Below are 12,033 nucleotides of genomic sequence, written 5' to 3'. Positions count from 1 at the left end.
ATTTGCTCAAGGGGGTAGTAATCTATAGAAATTATTTGGAATTCCCTCTGAACTATTTCCTTATGGGAAAATTGTCTATTCTCCCTCACTTATTTATTTCTTAAATTATTTCTTAAATTCAGGGGTATTGTTTTATAATTTGGATAATAACCCAATGTTACTGTGTTTAATTGCTCAAATTTAAAATTCTTCTAGCTCTGGCCATTGGGAGCTCTTTAAAGCAGCTCCTGTGTACCTTTGACATATCACAATCACTGTGGGGTTTTTTTTTTTTTTGAACCCTTTCTTACCTTTTGTCAGTACAAGATGCTCTAGAACCATCATTCTAAGCATCATCAATTACTTGAATGACCTGTGGTTCCTTTTATTGTAGAATGGTATTAGAAACCAAGATATGGGTGACAGTTATGCTCATTTTTACTGGGATGTTATTGTGTCTAGTTATTGGCTCTGTCAATGGATAGAGCTAGAAAATATATTTGTACACTAATCCATGTATATATACACATCTATAAGTATTTCTATATATAAACACTATTAAGCTAATTGTGAGTTCATACTGATGACTCCAACTTTAATCCAGTACCACATGGATTATGCTAGCCTCTCTGGCTGCTTGCCTGTAATGTCCTCCTCCAATAGTGAGAAACCTGGCTGCCATCATCCACTATCTATTTGCTTGTTTGATCAATCCCAGTATACATGTACAATGGTTGCAAATTGTTAACCCATAGCCTACAGGAAATGACTTTACCATCCAGAATACAGTGCTTACAGACATTTTCTTTTGTCTTTAGCTTTATAATTCTCATTTATTTCCAAACTTTGATCAGTTTAGCACCATTTTCCCTCACTCCCTCAGTGAAGTTATGTCAAGCACTTATAATACTATTTTACTCTTTGGTTATATATAGTCTACATTCCATCCTGTGGTAATAGAAGTTTCTAAGTGAGTCTTGTTTTCCTTTAAGTTGCATACATAATGTTCACTCTTTGTTCTCTAAGATGTAATAAGCTTTGCCACATGCTCAGTGTCATACATTCATATAGAATACCATACAAAATACAGTATCATACAGAATAGTTTCACCAATTTAAAAGCATGCCCTATACTTCACCTATTCAACGTTCCCCCTCTCCAAAGCCTAGAGAACTACTCATCTGTTTTTAATCTATATGTTTTTGCATTTTAAGGACACCATATAAATAAAATGATACATTATATAGTCTTTTCAGAGGGTTTTCTTTCACTTTGCAAAATGCATTTACGATTCATCCATGTTATTGCATAGATTGATAGTCCATCCCTTTTTGTGTCTAAATAGTATTCCACTGTATGTCTTCTTCAGCAGCATGACCATATCTGTATTTCTCCACTGGGGAAGGGGGGCATGGTGAGCCTCTCTCAACCACTCCACATTGATAGTCACTGAGGAAACAAACTGGGACTTAATCCACATGATCCATGATGCAGCCCTGCCTGCCTTTCCTGACTTGTATCCATATATGGGTCATCCTATCCACTTGATTATTAAAATCCTCCTCTGCTGAGGTCATCTTTTAGTGAGTATTCCTATGGGACACAAATATCTTTTTGCCCATTCAGGGACAACTATGGACATACCTCTCTCTCTCAGACATTACTATTTTTTTCCAATCACATTTCTTGCAAGTCCCTGACCATTCAGCTTATTCACTGGCCACAATTCACAAACTGATACATGGTCACATGTCTGGCCATTTCTCATTCCAAGAAAAATGAACAACCAGGTGCAGTGCTTGCAGTAATGCCCTGGGATGATTTCCCTTCATTACTATTCTTCAAGGATGTCCCCCAAAAGGACTATATTGCTGCAGCTGTCCATTTTGGATGGTGCATGCATATCACACAGAACATCTGTAAGCTAGGCCCATGATTTCTCTCCCTCAGTCAGTTGATCATAGGAACTCCCAATGAGGGTACAGATAAATGATAGGAGAGAGAAAGTAATGTAGCAATAGTGGAGACTATGGGAATTTGGGCCACTTCATGTAACAAGTATGCCTTCAGGGTCTGTGAAGAGGGCTTTCAGGGCCACTTCTCTTTCATGATGGGAGTCAAACAAAACCCAGTTTGTGATGGATAGCTTAGTTTGCATGGTAAATTCTTGGCCCATAGTTCAATATTCAGTCTTTACTAAAGTCAATTGGCAAGCCAAAAGCTGTTTCCCAAGTGGTGCCAAGACCATTCAATTGGGAAAGAATAATCTTTTAAACAAATGGTGCTGGAAAACTGAATAGCTATATGCAAAATAATGAAATTGGACTCCTACCTTTCACTGTATACAAATACTAACTAAAAATGTATCAAGGACCTACATGTAAGTGATAAGACTATAAAAATCTTACCACGAACATAGAGGTGATTCTTTATGATCTGGATTTGGCAGTAGATTCACTAAAAGCACAAGAAAAAAAATAAAAAGTAGATAAATTGGATTTCATCAAAATTAAAGACTTCTGTGCTTCAGAGAACACTGTCAGTAAAGTAAAAATAAAGCCTACAAAATATTTTCAAGTCATATATCTGATAAGGCATTTGCATCTAGAATATATAAGGAACTTTTACAAAAAAATAACAAAAAGACAATCACATTTAAAAATGGGCAAAGAATTGGAATAGATATTTCTCCAAAGAAGATATACAAATGGTCAATAAAATTTATTCATCAGATAAATGCAAATCTAAACCACAATGAGTCAAAAATCTTAACAGACACATCTCACTAAAGAAGATATACAGATGACAAACAAGCATGTGAAAAGATACTCCACATCATATGTCATAAAGGAAATGTAAATTAAAAGAGCGAGATAGCACTACAGATCTATTAGAACAGCCAAAATCCAGAAAACATACAACACCAAACGCTGGTGAGTATGTGAAACAATAGGAAATATCATTTATTGCTGGTGGAAATGCAAAATAGTAGAGCCATTTTGGAAAATAGTTATGATGGTTTCTTACAAAACTGTTTGCATGGCAAGATACATACTTTTGCCATGCAATCAAGAAATTGAGCTCCTTGATATGTATCCAAAGTAGTTGAAAACATGTCCATATAAAAACCCCCACACGGATGTTTATAGTAGCTTTATTCATAATTGCCAAAACTTGGAAGCAACCAAGATGTTCTTCTGTACATGAATGGATAAATAAACTGTGGTACATCCAGATAATGGACTATTATTTAGTGCTAAAAAGAAATGCACTATCAAGCCATGGAAAAGACGTGGAGGAAACGTAAATGTGTATTACTAAGTGAAAGAAACTTATCTGCAAAGGATACATACTGCATGATTCCAACTACATGCTATTCTTGAGAAGTCAAAACTACGTAGACAGTAAGAAGATCAGTGGTGTCAAGGGATTGAGGTAGGGGGAGAGATAAATAGGTAGAATCCAGAGGATAATTAGGGTAGCAAAAATACTCTGTATGTACCATAATGTTTGATTGATGTCATTATGTATTTGTCTAAACCCATAGACCAAGAGTGAACCATAATGTAAACATGGACCTTGAGTCACTATAATTTGTCAATGCAGGTTCACAAATTGTAATAAATGTACCACTCTGGTGGAGTAAGTTGATAAACAAGGATGCTATGCATGTGTAGAGGCAGGGGATATATGGGAAAGCTCTGAACCTTCCCCTCAATTTTGCTGTGAATCTAAAATTACTCTAAAAGTAAAACCTTAATTAAAAAAAATTTACACACACAATGAGATACTAGGTCACACTTACTGGTATACCTGAAAACAAAAAGCCAGGCAGCAACACCTGTTGGCAAGAATGCAGAGAAATCAGATGGTCATACACTGCTAGTGGAAGTGTTGAAAGGGGCAGTCATTTTGGAAAAGTCAGGCAATCCTCAAAAAGTTATCCATGGTGTTCACAATTAGCTCAGCAATTTCATATCTAGGTATATATCCAAGATAAATGAAAACATATATCCACAAAAAAATTGTATACAAATGTTCATAGCAGCATTATTCATTAGCCAAAAGGTGGAGACAACTCAAATGTCTATCAATGGGTGAATGAATGAACAATGTTTTATATCATACATTGGAATATTATATATTATATATGTGTGTATGTATATATATATATATATATATACATACACACATACATATATATGTTACAACATGTCTGAGCCTTAAAAACATTATGCTAAGTGAAATAATTATTTCATAAAAGAGCATGTATTATAATTCCATTTATAAGAAATGTCCAGTGTAGGCCAATCTATAGAGGTAGAAAGTAAATCAGTGATTGCATAGACCTGGAGGAATAAGGGGTAATAGCTAAAGGATACAGGGCTTGTTTTCTAAGTGATATAAATGTCCTAAAATTGACTGTGGTTTTGGTTGCACAAAACAGTGAATATACTAAAATACATTAAATTATACAGTTTAAATAGATAAATTGTATCGTTTTGAATTACATCTCAATAACAGTTTTATAAAATAATATCATGCAGCCTTTAAAGTGTAAAAAAAACCCACATTCACTCTTCTTTAAAAATTACATTGTATTCCATTTTCCAACTATAAGAAATGAAAATTATATCCACAAACTTGCAAAGTCTTGTATTATCAAACTATTAACTTTGGACAATATGATTATTTAAAGTGATACCTCATTGTTTTAATGTGGATTTCTTTGATAAAGAGTAAGAATAAATATTTTTCACATGTTTATCATCTTTGGATTAATTTTTCTTCGAACTACAATTCATGTCCTAAACCAAATTTTCTTTTTTATACCAGTTCAAATCCATTCTTTATTCCTTATATTGATTTTTTTTTTGTATTTTACTTTTCAACTCCAGAATTTTTGTTAGGTTCCTTTTAAATAAATTTCTTTAATGATACTCTCTGTTTGATGAGACATTGTCATCAACTTCCTTTTACACCTTAAATCATGGTTTCATTTAGTTCTTTGAATATATATAATGTTTACTTTGAAGTGTTTGTCAAATATGACATCCAGTCACTTTCACAGGAAGTTTGCATTGTTTGCTTTTTTTTCCTAGTGCATGGATCATACTCTCCTCTTTCTTTGCATGTCTCTTAACTTTATTTCTAGAAACTGAACATTTTAGATAATACAGCAAAGCAACTCTGTGTATTGGTGGCCCCAATCTTTGTTATTGCTATTTGTTTATTTGTTCAGTGACTGGCTGAATTATATTTGTGAAGTCTATTCCCCTCCCTGACAGAGTGTGAAGCCTCTAATGATGCCCTTCAAAGGGTTCTGCCTTGGATATGCCCACAGTCATCCTGAGATGACAGCAGGTTTGGTAGAGCTCTCTTAGCATGTCTCTTTCCCTGATGATACCTAGCTCTTAAGCAACTCAGTTATAAGCTGAATGCTTTATTTTTCACCAATGCCCTGGGGCAAAAATTGCTACACAAACTGATCCAAATAAATACTTTTCAAGGGATCCTTTGAAAGGTCAGTGTTTGAGATTTGTTCTAATGCCAGAAAGGCTCTTAGCAATTGTTTTCCCTGGTTCTCTCTGACAAACTCACCATCTTGGTGTTTACCTTATATCTCCAATAGATCTTGTTTTTCAATACAACCTCCATTGTTTTTGAGTGGATCCATAGGTTTGAATTACTCCATACTTTGCTGCAAAAAGGAAATGACGTCAGTTCCTTTCAGAAGTCATTCAGAGCTTTCTGTTTTATGAGCTGCTTCTCCCCCAGAGAAAACCTCCAACCCATGGCTTTGGAAAGGGAGTGGGTATAAAGACAAGCTTCTCTCAGCTTTAGAATCTGGAGCTTAATCAAGGAGGTGAGTAGCCTCAGTGTTTCTTGACCTGCCTCTCCTCATATAGAACTTCCACCATTTGAGCCAGAGCAAGGATGCTCAGGGCCCTAGTATTCTCAGCAGTGCTCCACCCAAAGTAGATTCTCTGTCCTACAAATGCAGGCTGGGTGGAAGGAGGGCTCACCTAGCTCTCAAATGAAATTTCTTAGAACTTAGCCTGCACAACAGTTATCTGGGATAAGGATAAGGATGCCAATATCCTGTCCCTCCTGGGAATATAGCCCTCTAACTGGGATATGGGGGTAGAGGGATCAATGTATTTTTGCCTGCACCATTCTGGAATGGAGATTCCATCTTGCTGAGCTGGGAAGTAGAAAGGAGCTCAAGTTATTTGAAGTCTGTTGTTCTAATACTGCAGATTATTGCTGTTCTTACCAAGTTTTAGTGGATATTCTTGAATAAATATTTCTTCCTTGCTGTATGCCTTTAGAACCATTTCCAGAGATGTTAAATATTTGATTTAAAAAAAATTTTTCCTGGGGAGTCAGCAGAGTTCTTTATGCTTTCACGCCAGATTCCTGGTGCAAATTTTGAATGAAAATTTGGCAAAATCTATCAGAAATTTATATACACTTTATCCCTACATTTTCATCATTTGGATGTATGTGATACATTTTTATTGTGGCATTGTATGTAGTAACCAAAAATGAAAACAAATTAAGTATCATCAGTAGAGGAATGGTTAATACATTTAACATATTTTAGTTTGTTTTATATATTAAATATATCATTCACTCTTATAATGAAATGTCGTTCCTCCATTAAAAATATAGATTCTTAATACCATTTGATAAAGACCTCTGGTATATTTTAACCTGAAAAAAGGCAAAGTGCAGAATAGTATATATAATTATTGCATCTGTGCAATTATTTCAAAAATACAATATACAATATAAATATACATAACTGTATATCAAATATACATTATGCACATTTTTTCTCTAATGATATACATAAATAATTAATAAGAGTTACCTATGGAAAGATAGCCAGAATTGGTTACGGTAATTTGATTTTGAATGTAACTTTTTCTATGATATGGCTTTCTAAACCATGTTTATCTTTTATTTTTATTTATAAAATAAAGTTTGTAGTTAAGTAAAAATTTAGTAAAAAAACTTAAGTAAAAAAATTCTCCATTATCATCAAAATATTTGCTTTTGGATTTGAAATGTGACAACTCTCTATGCATTATAGTAATGTTTCATCTTTGGATTTCAAATCTTGGATATTTATTTAAAGATAAGCCAGCTTCAGAAGAACATAATATAGCTGAAACACAAAAGACTGAACATAGTTTATAAACCTGTCATTTTATATTATATATATTTCCTTTAAGCATTTATTTTGAAATGTCAATGCAGTATCACCTTACTAGATGTCTTATCATATGTATGTTTCATATGTTTTCACCAATTTTTAACCCAGGAATAATGAGTGCAAAATTATTCAGTTGCTTGCAGTCACATTATAAAAATTTGGAAACCTTTCAGAAGGCTGTTAATGCAAAAATGTTCTAATCATATTATAAATGAAGCATTTCTTAGAGATGAGAATATTTTATGTAGACACTTTTTGGCTTTAAAAATAGTTAAAAGACCCTTGCTCTAAGTAAAGCAAATGAGAGAAGCTGAATATACTGTATTAAGGTGACTGTTTCCTGCTACCTCAATTGACTTTTCCACAGCAAATGTTACACTTGTACACTTACAGTTACATTTCCAAGACTTTCACTTTCAGGGTCTGTTGTAAATATGATAGAGTGAAAAATATATATCTCAAGAAGTACATGATCCTATGATTCCAGTTGGGCTGTGAATAGAAAGTTCAGTAACTTCTCTTCTTTGGAGCCAAAAAAGAGTTTGTTTGGTTCAAATAAGCTGATCTCTGCTACGTAATAAAAATTTTTAAAAATCAAATTAATTCAGAGTTACTATTCCTTCCTTAAAAATGGAACTTAAACAAAACTTGCAATAAGAGGAGATATTTTGTCATAATGCATTGAGGAGTCTCATTTTGTTCATGAGAAATCTGAAGAACAGTCATATATAAGTAAGATATGAAGTCATATTACTTATTCAAGAATGAACCCTTTGCTATGGTCAAAGTTAGATCTAAATTTCAGTGGGTACAGTAAGAGGATTATGATAATTATATTTCTTTTACCTATTACATTTTTTTCTTTACTTGCTTAAAAAAATGACTCCTTGGATGCAAACTATTCGGGTGATTTCTGTTGCACTGAATATTTTACTAAGCTTAAAATGACATATATGAAAGAATATATTGTCAATAACCTTAAAACAAGGTCATCTTGATTGATAGCAAACACTTTTTCTCATGTTTTTCAAGTGCACACATTTTAGTTTTAATATATCTCAATCCATGGTAACCCTGAAATATATCTCACCTACAGTTTTCCAATGATTAATAGAAGTAAAGAACTAGTGCTAATGGCCATTTCTGAAATTATTGCTAAGGGATGTAGAATTTTGTCCACTTTATTGACACTGCATCATTACAGGTGGTGCTTGTTGGAAAATAAAGCAAAGTGTTGGTTTTCTTTCTCATAAGAGAATTCAATATAAAATTTCATCTGTAAAATAGAGGTTCATCAGAAAAATATAAATCTGAAAATAGAAATATTTTGAATATGCAAAGAATGTTATAGCTTTGCAGGTAACTCTTAAGTATGTCAGTGTTATATACTGTGCGCAGGAACTTTTATTCATTTGGATTCAATAATAGGAGATTGGCATAAGATCATGGAAGGTCTAAATCATGGTCTCTTCTCAAAGAAAAAAATATTATTAGGATCAGGTCCTATGATTCTTTTTATATATGCCAGCTAGCATGGTGCTTTGCACATAGGGAGTGTGCGTAAATATTTGATTATGTTGAAATGGGCTTCTTGTCACTAGTTTGCCTAAAATAATAAGAATAACTTAAAAATTATATATACAAAATATAAGCCAATAAATAAGAGCTTCAAATGTCCCTGAGAGGGATTAAATAAAATAATCTCCTACACATTGTATATGTATCACCTGCAATTTTGATTTCTCTACTGATTTGTATCTTTTCACTGAGTGAAGACTGTTTTATGTAAAATTAAATCAGTACATTTTCTGAGTAAATTAATGCAGGTCCTAAAAATATTTTATCCACAATAATAAGATTTTAAGGTCAAAATAAACAAAAGGAAACAAAGAACATATGTATGTATGTGATGTGTGTGTGGGAGTATATATATTTGAACACCATTAAAAAAACATGTACTGTATTACATATTTGTTCCTTTGAAGCAAGTGCTTGGGAGAATGACTGAAAATAGGACTCTTCCATTGGAATGATAGTAACAGTATTGAATATATTTCCTGTTGATATAGTAAATACTATTGCTGCTGTTTCATGATTAATAATGCTTGGGAAAAACATACACATTTTGATAACATGGTTTACTTTTTTAGTGATCTTTGCTTTGAACTACATTGGTTTGATATTCTATATAATAACCCTGTCAGTTTGCAATGCTCTACTATCAAGCACAATACTGCTGTCTGTGACAGATGGTAGATAGCTCTCTGTATAGGACTGAAGTACTGGATAATTAAGGATTTATTTCTAACTCATCACTAAATTTTTCCTGTCAATTTGACATGGACTTTCTTTTCTTTCTAGGTTATTTCTCTAACTATACCTGTGAAACAAACTAAAATTAAACACTAGAGACTTGACATGACATCATTTTTTAAAAATATGCATGTCTATAAAATAATTACTTTGCTTTTATTTAAGTCAGTAAATTCAGTATTTTAAGAGGATTCCTTTCTCTTGACAAAATAAGATTTTTGAAAATATTGGCGTTACACTTTTTTAGGCATTAGTGATGTGGACTTCAGAGTCATAAAGTCTCAAGTTCGAATCCTGACTCCATCAGATTTGTGAACTAGAAAAAATTACTTAATTACTCATTGCCTCTACTTTTGCATAGGGCTGTGGTGATGTTAAAAAGAAATGGTACACATTAAGCAATAAAAGCCATGCCACACAAGTTCTAAGTCTCCATTAATTGTTAATTATCATTATTATTATTCATGGGATAACTTGAAATTAGTTTGTTTTACAAGAATGTCTCTAAAGCATGGAAGTTTGGGGAAGAAAGATAAGCAGAGAATTAGATTTAGATGAAAAACATGTTTTTGAGAAATTATTGCTAAGCTACCCACACTGTTGATGAGTAATAGGGCTATCCTGCTAGACAGTCTTGTTAGTGATATTTACCACATGGTGATGTTTGTAAAGGAGAATGTGTGAAGTAATATTTAATGAACAATAATACTTATAGAATAGTTCTCATAACTCCAAATATCCATTAAAAATAGACAGAAGCAATGGAACAGAAGCAATGCAATGTATAAATGACTATAAAGCAGATCAGATTAAGTAATCCTGGATTCACAAACCAACTACCTACAGATCCATTTAATCTGGGCATCATTTTAACCATGGATTTGTCACAACCAGATTGCATCAAATATCTGATCCACTGCTTTCATGTTGAGTACTATAATATTTTTTAAATGACAGTCAAGTTATGTAAGTGATAAATCATCTTGCACGTAAAAATTGGGAAGATGTTGATATCTGTGATCCCATATCTCTTTATACATGTGTATTCAATTGTTTTGTTTGTTTACTTATACCTCTATATAAATCTCATTATTATTTTTTGGTGGTTGAGGAAAATTCTTGTACTTATTATATAATAAATATTCAATGAATGTTTATTTTATTGGCAGGATTTGTATTCCTAGTTCCATATAAATAAAAGTAACTCAAAACACTGATTATCTTTTCAGATATATGCATTCTATGTTCATTGCAGCATTATTTACAATAGCCAAGATATTGAAACAACCTAGTGTCCATCAATGAATGAATAGACAAAGAAGATGTGGTATATATACAAAATGAAATACTGTTTAGCCATAAAAAAGAATGAAATCTTGTGATTTTCAACAATGTGTTGGATCTTGAAGGTATTATGCTAAATTAAATGAATGTGAGAGAGAAACACAAATATCATATGATTTCACTCATATGTGGAATCTGAAAGAAAAACACAAAACAAACTAACAACCCAAATAATGTAAAACAAACTCATAGATACAGAGGTCAGATTAGTGGTTACCAGAGGGGAAAGGAGTTGAAGGGATGAGTGAAATGAATGAAAGAGGTCAACTTTATGGTGATAGATGGTAACTACACTGATGGTGGTGGTCACTTTATAGAGTATGCAAATGTCAAATTAAAATGCTGTACACCTGAAATTAATATAATAATTTTCAAAAAGTCAATTGAGGGGGCTGTGAGCATAGCTCAGTGGTAGAGGACATGATTAGCTTGCACGAGGTCCTGGTTTCAATCCCCAGTAACTCCATTAAAAATAATAATAATAAAATAAAATAAAGCATTAATCTTAAAAAAAAGTTAATTGAGGAGAAAAATGAATTTACTAAAGGACAATATGAAACTTCATAGAATCTCTAAGAGAGCAACAGAAACATGATCAGAAGCTATGCAGCCAGGAACAATTCCCAAAATGATACTGTTGAACTGATCTGCTGTTGATATCACTGGTACCATGATGTTACAGAGACTAATGGACTATAGATATTAGGCTAGAATCTCTAAAGCCAGAAACTGACTGTGCCTTAACTGAATCCATTTGCTTCCTGGTTCTTCATGTTATTAGTTTCTTATGCAAAATATGTTGTACTTTTGGTCCTATATCTGTGCTCTACCTGAAAGGAAAGCTAAGAAATCCACATTTTGCCTTTTATGGTGGGTGAGAGATGGTTTCTGCCTCATTAGGTAAGAAATTTTTAAAACATACATAACAGGATTTCTGGTCTGTAGAATAGTAGGACCACAAGCTCACCTCTCCTCATGACGACAACAAAACCACAACTGACTGCTAAACAACCATCAAAAAAAAAAAAAAAAAAAAAAAAGACTGGAACCTAGCAAAAAAGATCTTCTTCAACTGGAAACATAAAGAGGGAACCACAGTGGGATGGTAGGAGGGGTGTGCTCCCAATATAATCAGGCCCCGTAACCCCTGGGTGGGCCACCCAGAGGTGAAGAA

General features: G+C 33.1%; 1 long non-coding RNA gene across 1 annotated transcript in view; it reads right to left on the bottom strand.

Annotated features, from left to right (window-relative positions):
• Positions 1 to 5,378: 5,378 nt before the first annotated feature.
• Positions 5,379 to 12,033, bottom strand: part of LOC141576388 (uncharacterized) — a 217,108-nt gene continuing 210,453 nt past the window's right edge. Inside the window, exon 4 of the long non-coding RNA XR_012504764.1 lies at positions 5,379 to 5,681. This is a non-coding gene — a long non-coding RNA (uncharacterized LOC141576388). The remainder of the gene's footprint in view (positions 5,682 to 12,033) is intronic.

Source organism: Camelus bactrianus, chromosome X (assembly GCF_048773025.1).
Source record: "Camelus bactrianus isolate YW-2024 breed Bactrian camel chromosome X, ASM4877302v1, whole genome shotgun sequence".
In the NCBI taxonomy this organism is placed as follows: Eukaryota; Metazoa; Chordata; class Mammalia; order Artiodactyla; family Camelidae; genus Camelus; species Camelus bactrianus.
The sequence above is the reverse complement of the archived record's forward strand: the minus strand, read 5'-3'. Positions and strand labels throughout refer to the sequence as shown.